This window comes from Anthonomus grandis, chromosome 7, assembly GCF_022605725.1.
Source record: "Anthonomus grandis grandis chromosome 7, icAntGran1.3, whole genome shotgun sequence".
Classification (NCBI taxonomy): Eukaryota; Metazoa; Arthropoda; class Insecta; order Coleoptera; family Curculionidae; genus Anthonomus; species Anthonomus grandis.
In genome coordinates, this window is record NC_065552.1 from 6126064 (window position 1) to 6153571 (window position 27508).

At 32.5% G+C, this 27508-nt stretch overlaps 1 protein-coding gene across 1 annotated transcript in view; it reads right to left on the reverse strand.

Annotated features, from left to right (window-relative positions):
* Positions 1-27508, reverse strand: part of LOC126738590 (N-alpha-acetyltransferase 15, NatA auxiliary subunit) — a 265256-nt gene that overhangs the window by 62843 nt on the left and 174905 nt on the right. The gene's annotated exons all lie outside the window — the stretch shown is intronic.

Sequence of the window (27508 nt, forward strand, 5' to 3'; positions counted from 1 at the left end):
AGATCTTGGTGGAATCGTTCACCCTGTTCTTCACTCATGTCACCGAGATTTTCAGGAAAATGGTGTAAATGGCTGTGTAGGAAGTGCACTTTGATGCTCATGTTACATCCAAGTCGCTGGAAGTGTGCCAACATCTCTTCGACGTGCGCAATGTAATCACCCTTCCTATTACCTAAGAAATTTTGGATAACCCAGACAAAGGAATCCCATGCATTCTTCTCAATTTCTGACAATGAGCTGGTGAAATTAGGATCGTTTACCAACTTGCGAATTTGTGGACCATCAAATATACCTGCCTTGAGTTTTTCTGAACTTAGACTTGGAAATTTCCTTGAAATATATTTGAAAAATTCACCATCTTTATTTAATGCCTTAACATATTGCTTCATTAAACCTAGTTTAATGTGCAGGGGTGGCAATATGATACGATCTCGTGGCACTAGAGGTTCATTTATAACATTAAGACTACCTGGAAGTAGTTCTTCCCTAGAGGGCCATTCTTTTTTTGACCAATGTTCTGATTTTGCTCTACTATCCCATAAACACATAAAACAAGGATATTTAGTGTAGCCTCCTTGTTGTCCTAAAAGGAAGTTACCACCATCTTAAGATCACTTGAGATCAACGCAACCACCATCTTAAGATCAACGCAAATCACCCATTTATGATCGTCATATTTGATTTTGTTCATGACCAGTGCTATTGTGGGGTATTCTTCCTTAACTTTAGTTGAATGTGCTATTGGTATGGAGCCTAGTTTATTTCCGTTGTGCAATAGTACACACTTCAAACTCCGTTTTGACGAGTCAATAAATAAACGCCAATCGATTGGTTCATATTTCTGCAAGCCCATGGCAGTCATTAAACCAGAAATATTAGTACAAAATACAAAATTATCCTCCTCAGCGAAAAAGGGAAGTAAGTCTTTGTCTCGAGTGCGGTAATAAGAAACTTTAGTTTCTTTAGTTAAAAGATTTATCTCTTTTAATCTGGAGGCCAATAATTCAGACGAAGTTTTGGATAGTCCAAGGTCTCTAATTAAATCATCAAGTGCACTTTGATCGAATGGTTTTGGTTCAAAGAGATTTTCTGGAACAAACTCGTCATCGCTCATGCTACTCAGTTCATTCAATTCATCAGAACTTTCTGTAGATGTAGATGGTAATGGTAAAGATGTATCTTTTGAGCTCCTTACAGGCCTCACAGCTGATGTTGATGTGGGGTAAATTCATTTGGAGCGGTTCGTCTTGTTGATTCCTTTTATATCTTCTTTTATATATGATCTTTTTTTCCTAGTAAAACTGACGACAGATTCGAAATCAGATGCCTCGAATTAGTAAACAACAATAAAAATATTTCAGTCAACATAAAATAACCTTCGATTTGTTGTGCAGTGTTATTTTAAAAATCCAAAAATAATTAACAGAATACAATTCAAGGTAGTGACTTAAAAATAAAATGGCGAAGGATCCAGGAAATCGACAACGTTAATTTATTTTGCCATAAATTCAAAAATCAACATAATGTAATTTAATGTAGTGACCTAAAACATAAAATTACGAAGGATCTAGAAAATTGTCATGTTTTTTCATTTCATTCAATTGACTCAAAAATCCCAAAAAACCTTTAACAAAATGTAATTATACAAGGTGTTTCAGAACTGTGGGATCAAACTTCTGGAGGTTGTTCAGTGTAACAGAAGAATCCATTTGAGTATAGGAACCCATGTCCGGAAATGCGTCACTACGCCCCTACGGCCCTAAGACGCGTTAAAATTTATAAAAAACATTAATTACCTAAATAGAATCTGCTGCATTTTTATTTTTACCTTTTGTACATGATACCATAACAACAAAGAAAAACATCTTGTCGAACTTGCATTGTCTTATTTATTTAATGTAACACGACGTTTCGGTTGGTAAGTATCTCCAACCGTTATCAAGTGTAAACTCAGTTAACACTGAACCGCGATGTTTGACCGCGAAGGATTTAGGAAAGTATTACAATATGAAGTACGAAGCATATTTATTTCAGTTATGCTTAATATAGTTAATAAATATTCAATTAAGTACACAGGTTATTTCCAAATTAATTTCTTGCAAAGAAGTCGAATTCGGGATCCATTTGCCCATTACACCACGATTTAGGAATATTTTGAGGAACAAAATGCAATTTCATGTCAATTTAATAAATGGCGAAAGATCCAGAATCATCATATCAGTTGATTTCAATAATAACTAACGGCAGTCGTAAGATTTATGGAGAAGGTTTCAGAAAAGCATTACAATATAAAGTACGAAGCATTCACTAAAGTTAACGGTTTACGTAGAACCTGAATCCGGAGTCGAATTTTGCCCACCACATCAGTATTTAAATAATTGAGGTTATCTACTTGAAATATGGCGTTTTTAATTTTATTTAAGGTTATGTATAGAATGCTTCATTTTTTTTTTGATGCATGAAAACAGTTATATTTTTGCGCGAGTCGTATCCATTTAAGTTATGCATAAAATTGCTAACATGTTCTTAATTGAATGACTAACTGCAGAAAGGGGATATGTGACAATTTTAAAATTGTACAGGAAGAGGAAAAAACTACCTATACTTTGAAATGTACCTGGAGGTACAAATTCTATAATTTTGACATTTGCTTTATTCGAATAGTACATACTCATTCTACATCGCATTCTTTCTCACTTGTCGGCCAAGCCGAAATGATCCTCCAAAATTCCATATAATCCTCAGGAATAAATTTTATTCTATTTAATATATCAGTCATTTTTTTTTGTTAATTGGTATCTTTTCAAGGTATGGTTTTTTAGAACATTGAGTTAATTCTTTTTCAGCATTTCTAAGCCGGTAAGTATTACTTACAGGGCAGTTTATAAACTCACGGCCAACTATCTGAGTGGTTGTTGAAATACTCAAATGTTGGAAGGATGCGATAGAAAACGATTTCTTTTGAGATCGTGGTACACTCTTTCCATAAGATTCATTACTCAGACAGGTTCTTTTATAAAATTCTGGCCACCAACGTTTGAAATCGTACACAAAATCGCCTGAACAGTTGAAAATTTTGCTGGATTTTTGCAAGCCTTGGAAATTATTTCAACATAATCCTGGATGGTGTAAAACCAAGTACATTTCAATCTCATTAAATCTCTTGAATGCAACTAAACTCATTAGAAAGCGAATCACGGTATTATTTTTATTCTGCCCACTACAGTTGTCACAGAAAATGTGAAGAGTTTTATACTTTTGCAAGCTTTGCTGATCTAAGTAATGCTTGAGAAAAGAGCACCTTTGCCCGCCTTCCCTTCATGGTAGACATAACAAGCGATATTATTAGATTCTAAATTATGTATCCGAAAAGTACAAACAGTGAGCTGTCGAAAGCAGTACAGATCTTGAACCGGAAGTTCTGGTAGCGATACATTTGCCATGAAATCCATGCAAATACCTAAGGTCTGCTCATCTTCAGTACAGCGCTTTTTTACCGAATCTAGAGCAGTATAAAACTTCTTGCTTCGTCTCTTGTGGACCATATAAGCTCAGCAACTGCTACTCTTTTTGCATTATCGTTGAGACAGTCACTCTTTATTTTAGCATTAAGTTCCTCGCAGGTACTGCAAGTGTCTTTTGCTGGTCTACCAAATTTTAAGTTATAATTTTCTTCAAAATTTGTAAGAAATTTTATCAGTCGGGTGTTTTTCTCTAAACATCTCAAACATTGTCTTTACTGATAATTTGCAATCTAGATAACGAATTTCTTGGCTCGTATAATGCAATATTTTTACCGGATAGGATTCAATATGGTTCCAGATATTTGCAATAACAGATCCTTTTATTGCATTTCCACTTACATTTTTACCGCGCATATCCTGAGGGGTTTTGTGATTTTTTAGGAGAAAAACAATACGTTCGCATCGCTTCTTAGAGATTCCATAAATTGATAGAAATGCTCTTTTACAAGTCTGTATTCTACTTGAACCATTAAGAATAAAATATTTGACACTTAAAGACTTTGGTTTACTATTAGAAGCGTCTATGCTACCCCTTTTTCGTGAAATGGAATGTATTTCTAAAAGTCCTTGTAAATGCATATCTTGTAAGTCTTTTGTTTGCAAATTACAAAACAAATTAAGCATACTTTGTTTTTCTTCTTCAGTCAGTCCACTTAAACATTTCTTGTAACAACTAAAAGGATAAACTAGTTTGCCTAACGATGATTTAACAAAACCCCAGACTTACCATAAATCACCCGCAACCTCTTTGGCAGGAATGCATTTTCCAGAATAATTTACCTGTTGGACGCCTTGCAGTTTTGCCCTTTTAATATAATTTCTTTTATATTTCTCAGTGTTCACAACACCTTTTTTTCGTTTTTTTGGGATCCTCAGATTCTGAACTCGAACTCATTTTTTCTATTCAACTTAAATAAAATGAAATTGTAAATGAAATAAGCACGTGTTGTTTCCTTGTTTCTATGAAATTCTAAACAGAACTAAACGACTGCGTTTTTTATTACTCAGCCAGCAAAAACCAAAATAAATCAGAGCGGAACATTAAAATAGGTCCCCGAATCTCTATTGCATTTTAGTGAATATATTATCTGGTCTTTTATATTGGTGTACGAAGGTTACTTCTCCAGGACATATCCCCTTTCTGCGGTTAGCGAAAATTTATAATGCTATCGAGTAAAAGGTGTGACAATGTCGTATGTCCCGTTTATGCAGTAAACGATGTATTTAAGGTAATGAAATCTAAATATATGAAAATATGACTTTCCTAAGAAATTGGAGATGTCCCCTTTCTGCAGTTAGCGATTCAATTATATATACATAAATATTGTTATGCTTCTAACGTGTTCCTTCAGCTGAGAAAACGCAAAATTAAATTAAATATTATTTTGATTATTGATTTAAAAAAACTTGTTACCGCAGTATATTAATTAAAATAAAATAATTCAAATTAACTATATAATTATTGGTGAAGGAGCCAGAAAATAAGTCAATAAATTAAATTTTAGATTGATGTGTTGTGGCGCGGATTTTTCAACCAAAAAAAAAGGGATTGAGTTACTTACTTGCTCCTACTAATACACCGTAGGTTGGTACACACCTGAAACAAAAATAAACGTGAAACAAAAAAATGGAATTTAAATTTAAAAAATCTATATACAGGGTGTCTTACTATCGCTATCTTATTTAGCAGTTAAATTAGAAAAAAAAATTGTTGCTCATTTTTTACCCTTAGAGGGTGATGAAAAAAACTGTAAAAAACATCGAAATTTCGTTTAATTAAATTGATTTAGGACTAAACAAAAGGAAAAAACCCTGATGGTGCTCCTGTGTCGAAACGTTAAAATATGCGTTAAAAAAATCCAGGTCTGTTATTTTTCTCTCTCTCACTTTAGATGTGAGACAATATTTCTTTGATTAATTTCTACCTTTTTTACAATTACTTTAAATATCTTTAATTACTTGTATATTTATTACTAAATATGCATTTATCATATACAAACTATACCTCTCAAAACCCGTTTCTACATTATTTAAACGAGCTATTGCGAAAAAAAAATGAACCATTATTTCATAAAACCCATGTACAACCATTTACCGACTGAACTAGCACACTTTTGCCTAATGTAATTCCGCATTCTCCGTGTCATATATAAAATCCAATTTTTTTTTCATATTCGTTTGCGCTAAAACATTGTTCAAATATGGACAAAAGTAATTAAAATTGTTTACGTTTAAAACAACGAGGAAATGTTTGAAATTCGTTATTAATTACTCTTGGCCATTGTAACATTACAGTAATGTAATTTTAAATAATGTTTCTACCTATCTTTCTTTACATATTCATTTATCTTTATTGCCGTATGATTTTATAATGATATCGGATGTTCATATAAAATGTCTAAAAGCATTAAATTTACTTCAATATTCATCAATTTATCATCAGATAAATATTAAAAAATAACATTTTAAATGTCTCATCAGATTAGATCCATTAATAGAGATTAATATCACCATTTCATCATCAGATTTGCCTCAATTATCATCATCATCATTACCATTAATTTTATGATGCACAAACAAATCATTAACAATTTATCATCAATTATTAGATGAATGGAGTGATATCATTGAAGATTGTGCAGGATTCGTAAAGGAAGATTCTATTTAACATCATTAATATTTTCCTTATAATTCATAAATAGTATATGAGCCAATACATTAAACTAGAATACATCATTATCGGAATTGCTTCAATACTCAACATATTTAATTCTATGATTATCATTATCATCTATGAAGTCAAAGCGTGTCATTCCAAAAATATTATTTATGTCACTCAATCTTCTTTAATTTTTAAAGTTTATCATCAATTTTTATACGAGAAGATGGATGATTAAAAATTTAAAGACATCCATTAACGAGAATTGCATTGATAAAGATTAATCTGAGATTTTCATCAACATCAGTTTAACATCTTTATCATTCTTAGGACATCAACATTCTCCTTATAAGTTTTAGCAAATTAAAAATTAAGTTAATTAAAAAATATCCATCATACTCGGAATTGCCTCAATAATTATCATAATTAATTTTACATTTCATAAACATATCATTCATAAAATATTAATTTTTTACTCTATCATCTTTAATTTTTACAATTTATCATCAATTATTAGATGAATGGATTGATATCATTAAAGTTGTGGGGGATTCGTAAAGGAAGATTCTATTTAACATCACTAGCATTTTCCTTATAATTCATAAATGGTATATGAGCCAATAAATTAAAATAGAATACATTATTATCGGAATTGCTTCAATCATCATCATCATTAATGGATTATTTGATCAACATTATCATCTATGAAGCCAAAGCATATCATTCCTAAAATACTATTTTTTCCATTGATCTTCTGTAATTTTTACAGTTACTCATCAATTATCATACGAGTAGATGGACATGATTAAAAATTGAAAGGGATCTATTAACGAGAATTCCATCGATAAAGATTAATCTGATCTGATTTCATCAACAGCAGTTTAACATCTTTATCATTCTTAGGGCATCAACATTCTCCTTATAATTTTTAGCAAATTAAAAATTAAATTAATTAAAAAATATCGATCATCATCGGAATTGCCTCAATAATCATTATCATCATCATTAATTTTACACTGCATAAATATATCATTCAAAATATTCATTTTTTACTCTATCATCTTTAATTTTTACAGTTTATCATCAATTATCAGATGAATAGTGGCATATGCTTGAAAATTGCAAGAGATACATTAACGATGATTCCAATAATAGAGATTAATACACCCATTTGCCTCAATAATCATCATCACCATTATCATCAATTTTCTAATCCTTAAACAAATCATTCATAATTTATCATCAATTATTAGATGAATGGATTGAATCATTAAAGGTTGTGGGGGATTCGTAAAGGAAGATTCTATTTAACATCATTCGCATTTTCCTTATAATTCATAAATGGTATATGAGCCAATAAATTAAACTAGAATACATTATTATCGGAATTGCTTCAATCATCATCATCATTAATGGATTATTTAATCATCATTATCATATATGAAGCCAAAGCATATCATTCCTAAAATACTATTTTTTCCATTCATCTTCTGTAAATTTCACAGTTACTCATCAATTATCATACGAGTAGATGGATATGATTAAAAATTGAAAGAGATCCATTAACGAGAATTCCATTGATAAAGATTCTATCATCATCATTAATTTAACACTGCGTAAACATATCATTCATAAAATATTCATTTTTTACTTTATCATCAACGATCATATAAGCAGATTAATTTAATCAATATTAAACTAATCAACTCATCATCAGTTTAATATCATTACCCTTCTTATCTCATCAGCATTCTCACAATCATTATAATTAATTTTATGATGCATAAACATATTCATAACTTATCATGAAAAATTGTATGCATTCATTAATAAGGATTCTATTGATAAAGATTAATTTGATTATTGCATTATTATCAGCTTAACATCATTATTATTTTTAACTTGAACAGCATTCTCCTTATAACTAATATATGGTAGTAATATGAGCCAATAAATAAAATTAAAAAATTATCATGAGATTTTCCTCAATATTCATCATCATCATCATTGTCATTAATTTTATGATGAATAAACATATCATTCATAAAGTATTAATGTTTGCAATTGATCATCAATTATGAAATAAATAGCTGCATATGCAAGAGATATATTAACGAGAAATTTCATTGATGAAGTGTATGATCTGATTATTTCATCACTATAAGTTTAGCATCAATATCAATCTTAACTCATCAATATTCGCCTTTTAATAGAAAAATGGTATATGAGGCAATAAATGAAATGAAGAAGATAATCAATTAAGGCATAACTCAGAGACTGCATGAGATCAATAAATCATTCTTCTCAAAACCTTAATGTGTTCGTCATATTTCTCATAAATGAGAGGTGAGTGATGAGTGGGATTCATCTGAGATTATCATTTCTTGCATTCCAATTCTTTTTCATCATTATAATTCTTTACTAATCATCATTCTTGTTATAATTCTTAAATGAGCCAATAGATGTGTAGATGTACCTGGTATTGATTCAATTCAAGGCTTCATTAATGACAATACCGTTAATGAAGTTGGAACCTTGTCATTTTGCTATTTTAGTTCGTCTTATCATCATCACCTTTCATCTTCATTCAATACATTTATGGAATTAGATGGAGACTTGATTCAAAGTTTGTAAAAATTTCATTATCTCATCCCTTTTAATCAATCTTAAAATAATTTTATAATCATCCTAATTCATTAGTAATCATCATTCCTCTTAAAATTCATATCATCTTGCTATCTCATTTTATCTTCTCATCATCACCCTCCATCCTTATCCAATCCATTTAGGGAATAAGATGGTCACTTGACTCAAACTCCTGTGAAAATCTATTTCATCTCATCTTGTTTTATCACTAATATAATTTTTAGCTTATCATCATTCTTCTCGTAATTCATAAAGGAGCTAATAGATGTCTAGATATGTCAAGAGACATTTTTTTCTTTCAGTGATTTCATTACGATTTCAATTTCATCATAATCAAAATGGGATTGATGCAATTCTAGATTTTATTAATGATAATATCCTTGAATGTGAACCTTGTCATCTTACTATCTCGTTACCTCTTATCAACATCATCCTCTATCTCCATCCCTATTCCTCATGAAATGGATTGAAACTCCCGTGAAAATGAATTTCTTCATCTTATCTGCTTTTAACATCCTTGGAATATATTTATCATTATCTTTATCAGTAGCATTTTCCTTATAATTCATAAATAGTATATAAGCCAATAAATTAAACTAGAATACATCATTATCGGAATTGCTTCAATAATCATCATTATTAATTCTATGATCATCATTATCATCTATGAAGCCACAGCATACCATTCTTAAAACACTATTTTTTCCGTTGATCTTCTGTAAATTTTACTGTTTCTCATCAATTATCATACATGGATATGATTAAAAATTGAGAGAGATCTATTAACGACAATTCCACTGATAAAGATTATTCTGATAATTTCATCAACATCAGTTTAATATCTTTATCATTCCTAGCTCATCAACATTCTCCTTATAATTTTTAGCAAATTAAAAATTAAAAAATATCCATCATACTCGGAATTGCCTCAATAATCATCATCATTAATTTTACATTTCAGAAACATATCATTCATAAAATATTTATTTTTTACTCTATCATCTGTAATTTTTACAATTTATCATCAATTATCAGATGAATAGTTGCATATGATTGAAAATTGCAAGAGATACGTTAACGATAATTCCAATAATAGAGATTAATATAACCATTTGCCTCAATAATCATCATCACCATTATCATCAATTTTTTAATGCATAAACAAATCATTCATAATTTATCATCAATTATTAAATAAATGGTTTGATATCACTGAAAATTGTGAGGGATTCGTAATGGAAGATTCTATTCAACATCAGTAGCATTTTCCTTATAATTCATAAATAGTATATGAGCCAATAAATTAAACTAGAATACATCATTATCGGAATTGCTTCAATAATCATCATCATTAATTCTATGATTATCATTATAATCTATGAAGCCAAAGCATACCATTCCTATGGTTGTATATTTTTTTTTGTTGTATATTTTGTAATTTTCATAGTTACTCATCAATTATCAGACGAGTAGATGGATATGATTAAAAATTGAAAGACATCTATTAAAGGAAATTCCATTGATAAAGATTAATCTGACAATTTCATCAACATCAGTTTAACATCTTTATCACAGTTTAACAGCACATCAACATTCTCCTTATAATTTTTAGCAAACTAAAAATTAAGTTAATTAAAAAATATCGATCATCATAGGAATTGCCTCAATAATCATTATCATCATCATTAATGTTTCACTGCATAAACATATCGTTCATAAAATATTCATTTTTTACTCTATCATCTTTAATTTTTACAATTTTTCATATTTATTAAATAGATTCAGCATCAATCATTAATAGAACGGAAATCATTATTATCAATCATCATTCTTATCAACATTCATATCTAATACATAAATGGAGTTAATCTCTCTGCTGTCTTTGTCATATCTATTCATATTCTTATATAGTCTTTTTATTACTTAATAAATGGAATGATTCATTTAACTGAAGATTAAATTAGAAAATCATTCTTATTACTGGCATCTTGATACTTTCAACTGAACATATCATGATCAATAGAATAATAAAATTGACACATTTCTTTGATGGAGATTAAATCATTCAATAAGTTGATAATCTATTTTGTTACTTTTAATTTAAAAATAAAATTAATCTCATCTCATCTCTTCATCATCATTGTATGCTTTATCTTATGATGATTATATTTCAAATGATGGATATACAGTAAATACCATTGATTCAGATTTAATTAACATAATAAAATAAACCAATTAATCGAATATTGGGTTGTAGTAGATGTAATTGAAAGAACGCAATTGAAACTGGTGTACATTTGAATAGAGATCAATTAAGAGTTAACTCATAGACTGCATGAGATAAATTAATCATTGTTCTCAAAACCTTGATGTCTGCGTGATCATCATATTTCTCATAAATGAGAGGTGAGTGATGAAATCCTGAATTAATCTGAGATTATCATTTCATACGGTCTGATTCACTTTCATCTAATTTTCTCGCTATCTCAGTTTCTCTTATAATCGTCATTCTCCATCCTTATTCAATCCATTTGTGGAATAAGATGGATGAAATAACAGATCACATTATGAAAATTGCAATGATTTTTATATCATCTATATACTGAAAAGGAGCAAAGAACTCAGGATGAGCTAATTCATAAGCCTCTCATTTAATGCATTTTCCTTAAACTATTTACCTCTCTCTTTATCTCTCTATCTACTCTCAGAGCAATGACTAAAGCATGGCCGAAGTCTTCCTCGTCAAACCCTTAATTATGTAGACGGTATGATTCTTTGTGATACCTGAAAGTTGGTATCATCTGCAAAGAGAGATAAACCAGGGTACCTGAGCTTCTCTCTTCCGGATATTTTCTCTTCATTTTATTAAGATTAAATTGCGTCTCTAATAACAGATGATCAAAGAAAGAGAGTATCATCTGCAAGCCGTAACTTTCAGGTTTCTTAAAAGCATAACATGGTCAAAGTTTTGCTCGTTAAATCCCTTGACTATGAAGACTGTATGATAGAATATCATCTGCAAATGAGATTCTTCTAAAAAAATCATGTCATCATCTTAACTCCTTTTGTCATCTTTAAGATGGAATCTACTGTCCATAGACTGAAAAAATGTGATTGAAACCTAAGGGATATTCAGTCAATTGAGGTTTCATTGAGGAAAATCAATTGAGGCTTTACTGATCTCCAATGAATGAAACAGTTGAATGGACTAAACTCCAAACGAATAGAAAACATTTAAATAAGTTGTTCCTGAAGACCATACAACTGCCTGGAAAAATTTCTTATTGATACTATGATCCAAATAGAGTAAAGGACGGAATAGGTGAAAAAGAAGAGAATGGAATTCATTTTTTGTCCGAATAAATATATTTATTCAACCTTTTACCGTATACATTGCAAATTTATTCAAACATACAACGATGACGTGATAAGGTACTGACAAATAGAACAAACAATAAGCGCAATCTACAACGTAGTACCTTTCACTCGATCCCGAAAAGTACCGATCTTACCCAATCGGAATCAAATCATATTGTAACCTTTCATTTTCTGATTCGAAATAATAATTATAAACAATATCTGCTATTGATGTCGTACCGGCGAAACAATAACAAATCGTATCTCTGACGAAACATCAGATGCATATCGATAATTGGTTCGATGTAATATTGTCTCCTAAGATTTATCTCACCTCAGTAGGAGCCTATGTAAAAGAGTTAACATATATGCGGCAAGCAGATGACACCAGCCTCCTTATTAATGATGAAATCTGACTTGGATAAACCGATCTATTTCTTTGGCCCTATTTCATAATAAGACAACTAAGAGAACCAAACTTCCACGGTTTGATCATCTGAGAGAAATAGAACAGACAGAAGATAGGGAGGAAGGAGTACTTCAGTGCTCTATCCCCTTTGCTCTGCTATATTTATTTACAGATGATACTAATTTTATTCTGCCTGCAACGAGTCTTAATAAAGAGATTATATCCTAGCGTAGATTATCAATCTCAATTCTTCCTTCCAAGTCTACAGACTGGAAGGTGGGACTGGAATTTGAATCTGGAACATTTATTACGTTCTATGGTATCCACGGCTTTGGACTATGATAAGAAAGTTGGAACTTAAAGGTTTTATTATGAGATGTGCTACTTAGATCCTAAATCATTGGCTTAATAAATAAGTAGAGTGTTAAAGAGAAATAGAAAAACGCCAGGAAGAAAGGATCTTGAGGCTCTATCCCGGGTATACCTGTCTTTATCTTTGCAAATGATACAACCTGTCTGGCATTAGCAAACGGTTTAAATAGTTGAAGGCTTTGCAGATGACATTCTTCTAATCATGAATAATTTAAATGAATGAATGATAGTGAATTTGAAAATGATATGAATCTTTTGTCCTGTAAATCAATAAAGTATTATCTATAGTGGCATTCAGCTACACACTATTTGCGGCTGACACTGGCCTTCTTGTATGTGCCAAGAATCACGAAGTTTATATATTTGAGGATTCTTGACTTATACAAGGCTTTCAACCATGTTTTGCACTATATATTTCTAATAATGATGAATAATCATCTAGAGAAGCTCCAACAAGCTGAGCGTTCTGCTTCTTTTCTATATAATAGATGACACACCCAAAAATCTTCGGAAATATGGGCGCTAGAAAAAATCTTTAAATACAAAAGTTTTGGGGAATCAATCGGTGCATCTGATGGTGACCTTAAACTTGACCTTGAGCTTGACCATCGAGGTTATTTGAAGGTCAAAGCGATTTTTTTAAATGGGAACCCCTATTTTTGACACCGGATTCTGAAAGAGCGGAAAATTTTACGTCCGGGTATGTATTGAGGTATGAGGTTGAAGTAATCCCTAGAGGTCAAATAAAGGTCGCTCTTTCAGAATCTGGAGTCAAAAATAGGGGTATCCATTTAAAAAAATTGCTTTGACCTTCAAATAACCTTGAAGGTCAAGCTCGAGTTTAAGGTCACCATCAGATGCACCGATTGATTCCCCAAAACTTTTGTATTTAAAGATTTTTTCTAGCGCCTATATTTCCCAAGATTTTTGGGTGTGCCCATACTTTTGGGACACCCCGTATATAGTGAAACGCAGATAGACGCTCGCCTTCCTTCTTATCTGTTCAAAGGAACATAATTTAATGAGACTTTGTAATAATTGACAAATTTCTGTACATATCTAAAGTCTTCGACAATGTAGAGGATCTATGTAGCAGAGCTAAGAGCATCACCTGTAAAAGCAAATTATTAGGACTCTTATTAGCTCCATATAAATAATGATAAAATCTACATAGATGAGGGTCTTGACTAGGCAAACTTGGTGTAAGGCACAATTCTTCAAGTACTTCGATTATTTTACATGATATACTGATGAGAAAACTGAAATTTTATAATTTGCTGATGATACTACCATTTTTTGATCATCTGATAGGAAATACGTAACTTGCCTTAATAGAAGGAAAAATAAATGATAGCAATAGAGAAATTTAAGGACCCTGGTCTTTATTTTTGCAGATGATACTATCTTTCTATAATCTTTGACAAGGAAAACTTAGACCATGCTAAACCGTTAAGAAACATGAAATTCTTCAGTTTTACCATAGGAAGTATTGTCCTGAGATTAGAGAGAGAGAGGGAAATAATTTTAAGGAAATTAAATGATAGGCTTGCCTACTAGTTACCTCATCCTGAGTCATTTGCTCCATTTCTACATATAAATGATATAAAATGACCACAGTGAAAACAGATGAATACTATTGGCACATGACACCTCTCTAATAATAAATCATCAATCTGATGATTCATTGAATTATGATCATTCTCTTTCTATCTTCAATGATCGATCTCTTTGAAACAGAGCTAAGAGTATTTATGGTAAACGCAAATGATTAAGACCCTTTATAGATCAACGTAAATAATGACCAATTTTACATAGTTGAGAATCTTGTAGGAAGGCTTGGTGTGTAGTAGATTTTTAACCTATTCAAGCTCTTCTATTGTTTTACATGAAATACTGGTGAGAAAACTGAAATTTTATGGTTGGCAGATTATACCGTAATTTCTTGATCATTTAATACTAGCTAGAGTGGTAACTTGTTTTAATATAATTAACAAAAAAATCTTAAAGAGAGATAGTGTTTATCTTTGCAGATGATATTCATAACGATCAAGACTTCGACAATATTATACCGTTAAGAAAACTGAAATTTACGGTTTGCAGATGATACTCTCTTTCTTTGATCATCTGATATTAGAGACGCAACTTGTCTTAATAAAATGAAGAGAAAATATCCGGAAGAGAGAAGCTCAAAGCTTTATCCTAGATACCTGGTTTTTCTCTTTGCAGATGATACCAACTTTCAGGTATCACAAAGAATCATACTATCTACATAATTAAGGGTTTGACGAGGAAGACTTGCTTTACCATGAGTCATTGCTCTGAGGGCAGATAGAGAGATAAAGAGAGAGGTAAATAGTTTACGGAAAATGCATTAAATGAGAGGCTTATGAATTAGCTCATCCTCAGTCCTTTGCTCCTTTTCATTATATAGATGATATAAAAATCTTCAAAGCGAAAAATAGATGAATACTGAAATAGATGAATAATTTAAGGAGAGGCATATGAGTATTTTGTTCCATGAATAAATAAATATGATGGAGCTCAGCTAGCAACTATATTTGCAGATGATATATTTGCAGCATCCTTGTCTGTACCAAGAATCACGCAGTTTACAGACTTAAGTTTCCTTATACAAGGCTTTCGACCGTGTTTTACATAATATATCTCTGATAATGATGAATAGGATAGATCTTTGCTGCATCTAGAGAAGCTCCAACAATCTGAATGCTCTGCTTCTTTTTTTATATATAGATAATATAACATATTTTTAGTAAAAAATAGGTGAATACTCTTTGCAGATGACGCCACTCTAATCATTAAGCGCCTTTCTCAACTTCTTCAAACCCTTCGATGATTTTACATGATATGCTCATGAGAAAAGTGAATGCCATTCCTTTATCATGTGTGAGGTAGCTTGTCTGACAGGAAGAGAGAAGCTCAAGGCTCTATCCTGGGTACCCTAGTATTTACCTTTGCAGATGATGCTATTATAGAGTTTTCATAGATTGAATGACTTAGACCAAGATTATACCGTTAAGAAAACTGAAATTAACGGTTTGCAGATACTATGTTTCTTTGATCATCTGATATTAAAGAAGTGACTTATCTTATTAAAATCAAGAAGAAATGTTCGGAAGAGAGAAGTTTAAGACCTTACTCTGGTCTTTCGGTTTGCAGATGATACCACATTCAAGGCACCAGCAAAGAAATATAGAGTGTACATAGTTGAGGACTTTGACGCGGAAGACTTCATGAATCATCAACAGTTGAAAGAGTCTGCACTACTCGCAGATGAGACTAACGTTCTCTGTGCCAAGGATCATGAACCTTATGTAATTGAGATTTTTTGACTTCGTTAAATATATGATGGAGAATATGCTAGTTAAATCTATGAAAGGCCTTTGAGAAATCTAGTGAGAACTTTGATTCATAGTGGGAACGGATGAATACTGTTTATATTATTTCTTATTTAGTGATCAATTTGAAAGATTAGTAGATGTCTGACCATGGTGAATAGGAAAGATTGACGACCACCATAGTCAACCATAGCCACCGTGGTACTCATTCTTCTTCATTTTCGTTTTCATAATTTGTTCCTGTTTCCATACACTCTCTTAACCTTAACATACATTTTTTATTCTTTGTTATGTTTATTCCTCATTCATTCTATTTGCTCCTTGAGTTCCTCTTATTCCCATTCTTTGTTGACTTTGTTCCTTCTTTTTGCACTAGTCCATAAATATTTTGAATTTTTTCTCTCTCTTGCATCGCGTTCTTCTTACTCCCAGTTTTTAGTTTCATTATTTCCATTGTTCTTATTCTTGTTATTCGTTTTTAACCTTGAGTTAACCCCTCTGCAGTTCTTTGCTTAGTGAGAAGCAAGTAAACTCTCCTCAGATGATAATACTCGAATTTAAACTATTTTCAAATTTCAAAGAGTTAAAAGACAGCTATCGGCAGCTGATACTAGCCTCTGAGCCGAGGATCGTGAACCTTACATAACTGAGATCTATTGACCTATACAAGGCTCTCGATCATGTTATAGCTGTGATAATGATAGATAAAGATGACTTCATCTAGAGAAGCTTTAACAGCTGTTGCCACTTGACCCATTGAGAAAAAAAAACATTAAGTCAACTGTTCCATTATTGCATGCCCGGGAGCACCTAAAAATCAAATTAACAAACAATAGACGAAATAAATAATCAATTAAACGAAATTAATAGATTATTATAATTATCTGCTTGGCAGCCGTGTTTACATAAGAATGTGGGCTTAAAATCTTGTAAATAATATGCGGTATTGTCAAACTGGTTATTGTAGTCACATCCTTTGGCATAACCATTACATAACCTCCATACATTATGTTTAAAAGCGTATTAATAATGAAACGGTTTTTGTGTAATGAGGATATGAGTCAGTGGAATGTGCTTGGGTCGTAATTGCTCCTTTACTATTGAAAGTAAAAGCTTGCGGTGCCACTTTGTTAATAGTAAGGGAGCAATTAGAACCGACGTGGACCACAATGACCTTAACCCAGTCACCCATCATGATCGTCATCGAAGAACGATAATAAAGTCGTCAACGGCAACAAAACGGAAAGTGATGACCGAAGAGAAACGTGATCGTATCATCATGATCAACGAGCGCCGCCAACAAGTAGACGACCGACAATAACCTTTGAAGAAGGTTTTCAAGTTCACGACGATGCTCCGGTGGAATTCCGAATGGTAGATATCGCGCACCTTCTTCGTGAGGAAGATGAGCTGCTGCTGCTGCTGCTCCCTTTTGCACGACCTACTGGAAAATGTCAGTAAGTTGATAGTGGGACTGGCCTTGAAGAGATTCTAATTTTATTGTTACAGACCTTAGAGGACAGAAAGGAATTACGAGAATAGAAGAATGTTCTTTGAAAAATCTTATGAAATCAATTTACCTATCATAATTTTAAGTAGACTGATAGAAGGATAGTATTATCTGCAACAATAAAGACCAGGGGCCCAGGATAAGGCGTTAAGCTTCTTTCTTTCTGTCATTTGTTCTACATTCTATTAAGACAAGTTACCTCTCTACTGTCAGATGATCAAGGAAGGATCAGCTTTTACATGTGATGCTCTTAGCTGCTACACAGATTGTTGCTTGTTGAAGGCTTCGGATATCTACAGAAATATATCAATCAAATTCAAAGTTTCAATCAATTATATTCCTTTGCATAGATAAGAAAGTTAGTGGCTTATCTGCATCTCACCATAGATATTACTTTATTTATACATAGCATGTGCGATAATGACTGAGGAGAAAGAATTCTTGTTCTTTCTGCATTTCTTTTGAAGCATGAACAAGAATGAGAACAAAGAATAATATGACGAGAATGAAGGGAAGGAGAAGAAAAAAACAAGAATCATCATGACACATAAAACGAAAACAAGGAGCAAAACAAACAAGTAGCAAACATTATGAAGGAATACGATGGAGAAGAAAGTTGACCACCTTTCATCATTTATTCCCCTTGTAAATTATTTAGTATCATTTATCATTTTCTTTCTTAATCTTTGTTCTCACTTTTTATTGCCGTATTTTTTTTATTTTTTCCTTTACTCTTTGATTTTATTGTGCGTTCTTCTACTCGAGCACATTCCTCTTCTTCGTCTTCAATAACTTTTACTTTAAAAAAAAATTATTTTGTTTCTCTTCTCTTTCATCAGTAAATTTATTCTCATTCATTGCCCTCTCTCTCTCCTTCTAGTTTTGATCATAGTTTGATCGTACATGGATGCAGAAGGAAGAAGGGATGATGAATGAAGCAAAAATTAAGTTAATGATTTTTTTGAATAAGAAGACGAGATTGAAGTAAAAACACAAAAAAGAAAGATGAAAACAATGAATAATTAGGAAGAGATGAAACAGAAGATTAAAAGCGTTCAACGAGTTCAATAACGAATAAGGAGAAAGAACAAAAATAAAGGATAAACGAGAACGAAGAACGATAATGCAAAGAAAGAAAATGAGAAGGTAAAACTAGAAACATGAAGAAAAGAAAAAACTAGAAAAAGAAATGAGAATATAGCACAAAGGCCACTGAAGAACGAGAAGTAGTTCGACGAGTGAGAGGAAAAAATAAGGTAGTATTTCCCTTCTTCCTTTTAATTGCTTCATTGTCTTCTTTCTTCCTCATCCTTATTTTTATTATTTGTCGTTTTCATTCTTCGTGGATCTTATTCTCACACTTCGTTCACGTTCTTCATATTTATTCTCATGCTACTTCTTTACTCTCTCTTTTCAGTATTACGAATGAGAAAAAGGAACAAAATTAAGGATGACCGAGAACGAGAACGAATAATGATAAAAAGACGAGAATGAAGAGAAAGAGAAAGAGAAAGAAAAAAAAGAACCAATGTGAAAAGAAGGCACATAAAACGAGATAAGGAGCAAAACTAACGAGTAACAAAGATCATAAAAGGATACCCAGGAAAGATCACAAGTCATAAAATGGAAATCAAGCACAAGAATGAGAATGCAGAACCAGGAGACAAGAGCAAGACAGAAGAGGAAGACAAACCAACAAACATGATAATAAAAATATGAGGACAGATACGAGAAATAAAGTAGAAAGAATAAAATTCAAGAGGGTAATGAAGAAGGAGAGAGGTAGCAAGAAAAAAAACGACTCCTAAAGGAAGGAGAACCAAAAAAGAAGTAAACACGAGAAGCAATAATGAGGAAGGACGAGATTGACATAAAGCACATAGAAGAAGAATAAGAGACAGCAAGAACAAAGACTGACAAATATCCTGGAAGAGATCAGAGAATGAAAATTTAGAATTAATAATAAAGACGGAGAATCAAAATCAGTATATAAAAATTAAAAAACTAAAAAAAGAGACGAGAATAGAGACCCAGGCTAAAGAACGAATATAGCCATTCCCCTTTTACCTTATATTCTAGTTTTTCCTATTCATTGTTCTCACTCTTCGTTTTCCATCTGATTGGTTTATTTTCTTTTTCGTCCTTGTTTTCATTATTTGTCGTTTCTATTGCCGTTCTTGCAATATTCTTACTATTCGTGGTCGATATTATTCTCTTGCTTAATTAAGATTCTTCATCTATCTTCCTATCATACTACGTGTTTTGCTCTTTCCTCTCGGTATTTGATTTTTTGTGTCAGTATTTGTTCTTATTTTCAGTCCCATGCAACTCCTTTCTATTTAATATCACTATTCTTCAACTCGTTCTTTATTTTGATTTTCATTCTGCTTCATTATTTTCTTCTTGATCCTCATTTCTTTCTTCTCGTTCTGCATTCACATTTTCTATTTCTCTTCTCGTTCTTTCATTGTTTATAACAGCTTAATGGAAGGCTGCTATAAGTTTTTTTTCAGCCAAAAAAAAAATCAATTCAATAAACAAAGAAATGAATGTGTCCAAAAATAACCCTGTGCACATTCTCAAGTGAAAAGATGGCACTTTACCAAGAAAAAAAAGAAATCTCGCTAAATATATGGAAATAACATAATAATCTCACATAATGAATGCTCATTGAACCAGAGTACTTTCTTCTCGCAGATACGCATCTTAAGTAGACTACTTTCGACAAGATGTTTTATTAATATGAGAGAATTAGGTTCATTAGCTTCTTTGACAAGTTCAATGGCAACTTTATTATTTTTATGCGAAATAAAAAAGAACAGTTGCCGTAAATTATTTCGCATTGGGCAATAATTGAAAACTGAACTTATTGAACCGACGTTTGGCATTTACGTGGTTCGAGATTGCCGTTGCACTTTTAAATAAACAAATAAATAACATATGGTTCGAGAATGGAACCCATAGTTACGATATTATAATTTATAAACGGTTGGGGATATTGAGAGTTTAATGTTAGAGAATATTTATTTTCATCTCGGCTCCTTGTTCTTTCATCTTATTTGTGCAGACCAAGAACCTTAACTTTATCTGTAGTGAGCACTCAATGTCCATTAAGCCAAACTGGAGGTGACTTCCATATGAATGTCTGATTAAATCTCAGTTTTGCCATACGAACACCACTTCGAGAAAACCTTCAAACCAACCATAATAACCGAAATATCATCGCCTTATTGACTAGCACCACTCCAAGTCACCCACTCGCAAAGGTCATTCCTATAGTGTAGGCACAGAATCAAGAAGGTTCCATTAAAAAAAAAGCTTTCCATGAAAAATGCTCTGATCGAGTAACGCAAGCCTTTGAGAAATCAAAGAAAATGCCTACCACTACATTGTTGTTATCTATTGTACAAGAGGTGTTTTAAATGTTGCAAGTTCAGTAGACAGATTTGATCTAAAGCCAAATTGTTCACTAGCAAGTATGTTATTAAGAAAGTTTATAATACGGTTGTATCAAGATCATCATTCCCATTGCGTATTCTTCTTTTCTCGTTGATTCTTTGGGCAGGGGGCGTTCTTAGTTTTCCTTCATTCTCTTCTCCTCTTTTTGTTCCATGTGCATTATGCGTATCCCTTGTTCTTTTTCATTCCTTTTTTTTTCTTATTTTTTATTCTTTATTTCATTTCCTCTCTTATGTTTTCATTATCTTTATTTATTCTGGTTGCCTCTCATTCTCTTCATTCTTGGCCTCTTATCGTTCTCATTCCAGTTCATCCTTCATTTCTGTTTATTCTTTTCATTGCATTTCGGCTCTTCGTTCTTGTTTCTTATCTCCTACTGGTTATTCATTGTAGTTCTTAATTTTATTTTTTACAGATTCTCAATCTGACTTCCGTTTTAGGGTCGCATTCTTCATTTCCTGTTTCTGTTCTCTTCCTCCTTTTCTTTGTTGTTTTTATTCGTCGTATGTATTCTCTCTTTTTAATTCTTCATTCTTCGTTTGTCCATATTGTTATTGGAAAAATATCATTTAACTTAATTCATCCATTCATCGTTCTCGTCTGTGTTCTTTCTTTAGTGTGTGTTGTTACTTATCACTGTATTTACCATATCAAATATTAATTTTGGTTTCTTTTCTCGTTCCTTAAGTACGTTGTTTATTCTAGATAATAAACACTCGCGAACCGTTTATTCTCGTTCCTTCTGTCGTGTCTTCATTTTTCTTTTTCTTATTTTATTCGTCATGTCGTTTCCATTCTCATATTGATCCTTTCTATCTATTTTAAGATGTCCTTATTTTCTATTCTTCTCTATTGTTTCATGTTTCTTCCTTCTCGTGATGTCATCTCTCATTGGTCATCGTGCTTGTTTTCCATCATATCCCTTGTGGTTACTCTTTTTACTTTGCTCATCGCTTGATCTTTTTCATTCTCACTTTCAATTTATATATGTGTCCATTATTCTTCATCTTTATGCTCGTTTATACTACTTATTCTCGTTCTCTCTGTCCACTTATTCTAGATTTTCCCAAGGTTCCCATTCTCGTATATCCTTCATTTTTGTTCATTCCTTTTATTGCATCTTGGTTCTTCGTTCGCGTTTCTTATCTCTTCATGGTTAATCATTGTAGTTCTTGAATTTACTTATTTTTTACAGGTTCTCGTTCTGACTTTAATTTTTTGGTCTCGTTCTTCACTCGCTCTTCTGTTTTCTTCCTCCTCATCTTCGTTGTTTTTATTCATCGTTTCTACTTTCTTTAACCTCTTTATTTTCCAAATCTTCATTTCCTTCCATTTTATCTTATGTCTATTCTCTTATTGGTTCTCCATCTTTCGATAGTCCTCCATACCTGTCTGCATTCTCATTTGTTCCTTTTCATTTTTCGTAATTGTTCTCCTTTTTAATTGCCCAATAATCGATTTAGTACTCGTTTTCATTGTGATTCTTGCTTCCTTTCTTGTGTTTTTTTCAGTCTTGACATTTTATCAACTTTCGTTCTCACCCTTTTCATTCATTCATAAATCGTCTTCATTTCTATTGTGCAGTTATTTTTTATTACACCCCTTCACCTTTTTTCCTCTATTTTCGTTATTGTATCTGCTCCACATTATTCAGTCTTGTTCTTTATTTCCTTTCATTAATATTCCTTCAATTCTAGATTACCTATTCATTCGTCTATCCGCTCTCATTTGTCTTTTTCTATCCTTCATCCCCTATTCCCGTTCTTTGGTCTCCTTTTCGATCACTAATAATTTTCGTACACGTTTTCATTTCTCGTCCTTGTTTTTTCCCATCATTCGTCGTATCCGTTCTCATTCTTTATCTTTCTTTATTTATCATGTCCATACTTCATGTTACAACTATGTTTTAAACATTTAATTGTTCAGCATTTTCTTTATCGATTTTTCCATTTAGTATTTCATCATCGTACTTGTTTTTCTTTCTCGTTATTATTTCTTGCTTTTCACTTTATTCTTTCTAGTCTTTCTTTATTCTTCTTTTCTTTTTCGTTCTTCCTTCTTGGTCAAAGCCATTATTTTTTCTCACTCTTCGTTTTAGCATTTGTTCTCGTTCTTAAGTTTTATTCTTTATTCGCTTTTCTTACTCAGTGCTTGTTCTTCGGCTTTTGTTCACCCTTCTCGTTCATCATATTCCTTCTTTTTTCCTTTTACGTTCTTTGTCCTTTCTCATCCTTCGTTCTTTGATCCCTTTTTATATAAAGACCTAAGATCTTCGTTCTAATACTCGTTTATCGCATTTTCTGGTTTTATTCTTCCCGTCTATTAACCTTCTGTTTTCCTTCTTTTTCATCTTATTTATTTTCCTCATTTATTTTTTATCATCCATTGTTATTCTTTGACCTAGTATTCCTTCTTCATCATTTGTCTGCCATGGTCCTTCCTGATCTTTCTTCTTGTTTTTCATCCTTCGTCCTTCATTTTTTATTATTCATCCTTTATATAATTATAGATAATTTCGTCAATATATCCTAACGATCTTCTGTAATCAATCTTCAGTATGATTTTTGTGATCACTTCGAACTATTTTCAATTCGTCTTCATTTCTTTATTACTTCTTCTTAATTCTTGGTTTTCCTTCTTATTCATTGCAACCATTCTAGTTTTCATCCTTCGTTCCTTCATTATTACTCATTGTCTTGCTTTCTTCTCATCAGCTCTTTCACAATCATTTACGGTCTTCGTTCTTCTTGCTGTCATTCTTTAAAGTAATTTATCATAATTTGATTTCTTCCTCGTTATTTCTTCACAATCTCTATCTTCATTTTCGTACTCGTTATTCATTCTTTGTCCTCTATTCTCCTTTCAATACTTGTTTCTCGTTCTCTCTTCTTGTTCTCATTGTTCATGCTTTGTTTCATTTTCATTATCTTGTTTCTTGTTAGTACTTTCCAATTTTTTTTCTTTTCTCCTTCTTCATCTTTCGTTCATCATTCTTTCTTCTCGTCCTTATTTTAAGATCAGTAACGAGAAGAAATCATTATAGTTTTCTTCATTTATCGTCCCTATTTCTCCTTTCCAATTTTCGGGATCATTCATCACATTTCATTTCCGTTCTTAAGCCTTTCTCTTTCTCCTTCCTCCCTTTTCCTTAATTTCTTAATGATCTTGTTGGTTCTTCAGCCCCAGTTTGGTCTCTCTCTCTCTCTCTCTCTCTCTCTCCATGCCACTTCTCCATATACATCTAATCTTCATTTCTTCCTTTAAGTTGTTCGTCGTTAGACGTTCTCGTCTGATACTAACTTTTCTTCATTCTGGTCTGTTCTCGTTCTTCTCTCTCAATCGTAGTATTTGTTTTAGTTCTTCACTTTCTACTTTCCTTCTTTTGTTTTTTTTCTTTATTCATTATCTTCGTTCCTCTCATCTTGAGAAGGAGGGTCATGTTCTTGCCCCTCCTCTTTTTAACCTTACTCCTATTTTCCTTCCTCATTCTTTGTTCTCTGTGATTACTTTTAGATCTGGCATTTGTACTCGTTCTTCGTTTGTCGTTCCTATTCTTTCTTCCTATTTACTGAATCCGTTCTCAGATTTTTTAAATTTTTTATCCTTTGTTCCACTGATCTTCGTTCTCATTTTTTGACCTTTAACTTTCGTGGTCGTCCTCGTTATTTCTTCATGATCTTCTTTTTCTGTTTCCATTTTAGTACTCGCTCTTGATTCTTCTTCTCCTCAGTCTTCGGTCTGTATGACTGTTTTCATTTCTAATCATTTCGTCACTAGACTCGTTATTCATTCTTCGTCCTCTACTTTTCGTACTTCCTTGTTCTATTATTGTTCTCATTTTTCTTCATTCTGGGGCCTGTTCTCGTTCTTCGTCCTCAGTCGTAGTATTTGTTTTAGTTCTTCACTTTCTAGTTTCCTTCTTTTGTTTTTTTCTTTATTCATTATCTTCCTTCCTCTCATCTCCGGTCAAGTTCTTGCCTCTCCTTCTCATTTATCGTATTTATTTTCGTTCTTTCAGTGTTCTCTTCAATATCAACTTCGTTCTCTTTTTTCATCACTACTCTTACTCTAAGTGTGTTTTAACTTCTAATCCTCATTCTCGTTCATTATTCCTGTTCTATTATTCGTGGGTTCTGGTTCTACTCCTGTTTTCCTTCTCATTCATCTTATTTGGTTTCCTTCCTCATTCTTTGTCCTCCATGATTAGTTTCAGATCTGGCATTTGTACTCGTTTTTACCCATTGATCTTCGTTCTCATTCTTTGATCTCTACCTCTCCTGATCTTCCTCGTTATTTCTTCATGATCTTCTTTCTCTGTCTCCATTTTAGTACTGGCTTTTTATTCTTCTTCTCCTCAGTTTTCTGTCTGTATGACTGTTATCATTTCGTCTCTAGACTCGTTATTCATTCTTCGTCATCTATTCTACTTTTAGTCCTTCTTTGTTTTTGTTCTCATTTTTCTTCATTCTGGGACCCGTTATCCCTCTTCGTTCTTCACCTTTTACTCTCCTCTGATCTTGTTCTTCCTTCTAATTCCTCGCAGTAGTGCTCATTCTTTATCCATCATTTCACACTATTTGCTCGCGTTTTTAGATCTCTTCCTCCTTATCTCCCAGCGATCTTTTATTCATTCTTCAGTCCCATCTTTTGTTGCTTCACCTTCACCTTCATCCTCTTTATTCCTTCTAGTTTTTCGTTGACATCACTCATTCTTTGTTCTTGTTCAACTTTGTCCTCCATTGTCATACATTCCTACTCTATCAATATAACATCAATGGCGTCGGTTCCTTTCTATTTGCATTACTAGTAAAAACAATGGAGTGCAACCAAATACTGAGAGTGTCACGGAGGTGCCACGCCCACCAAAAGGTCACGCGGTCACCAACATTTAGCCACCTGACTGAAATTAGGGCGAGATTCTTGCTCGGATATAATCTTATTGAGAACATTTCAGTCATAAGCATTGAAAGTGATTAAAACACAACGACGACAATAATAATATAGCTGATTAAAACACGATTTTAAAGGTTAAACGTGCGACGAACGCACCCTGTATAATTTAAGACCCATATAGGACGTATAAAATAATTGCGACAAATATCACTCTCTTCCCAGCGAGTCAATTAAAGTTGACATTAGTAGACGTGAAGAAGATCCTTTTTCTATTTAATCACGGCGTGTCCAAGGATAAACACGGCGGTATTGCAAGCACGAGAGTATTTTCACTTTGAAACGCATTTACTTTTCAATGTTTGTGAACGTTTCTTCAGTGAGTGAAGTATGATTCTTCATCTCTGGGGTGCGATTCTTGAAGGTCTTCAATATATCCGACGTTATCACCTTTTTACTTGAACACCAATCCAAGTTTCTGAGAACCTGATTCTGAAAGATGTTCACCATTTGCACTAGTTCTTCACTTGTCTCAGTTTCTTAAGAAAGTGGAACTCTATCTATAGTCTAAGGAGTTAATCAAAGAACGAAGAGATAGAAGAAAGAGCAACCAGAAACAAAGAACGAATGCTGACGAGGAACCATTAGAGGGAACGAGGACAGAGATGAAAATGAAGAATTACGAAGAGAGATAACAAAGGATGCGACTGAGTAAAAGATCGTTGAGACCTAAAAAGCGAGGAATGAAGGAGGAGGAATCCTCATTCCTCCTACGTATGATAAATCAGAAGGAAAAACAAGAACGAGAAAGGAGACGAGAAAGACGAAGGTCGGGAATGGAGGACAAAGGATGAAGAATAAAAAATGAGATGGAAAAATGACGAATGAAGAAAAATCATGAAGGACGACGAGACAGAAGGAGGAAAATCAAAATGAAGAGTGAAAGGTGAAGAACGAAAACGGATACCGGAAAAATGGAAAAGGAGAGAAAATATAATATAAAAATGGAGAAATTGCACGAAGAGAAAGAGAGCAAAAATGGCGACACTGAAGAACGAATTCAAGATCGCAAGGAAATTAAGAAAAAAAGAAAGGAAATGACAAGGAGGATGGCGAAAGATGAAGAGAGATAATGAAGAGACGGAAGAAGGATAAACAATAAAATTGAAATATGATGAAGGGACCTAAAAATTAAGAAGGATGAATAGGAACGATAAATGAAGAAGGAAAATCATAACAAGATTAAGTATTATTAATCTTATCAAATAATAACAATGAGAAATGAGAATAGGGAATGAAGGATGAAGAAGGAAAACAGGAATGATT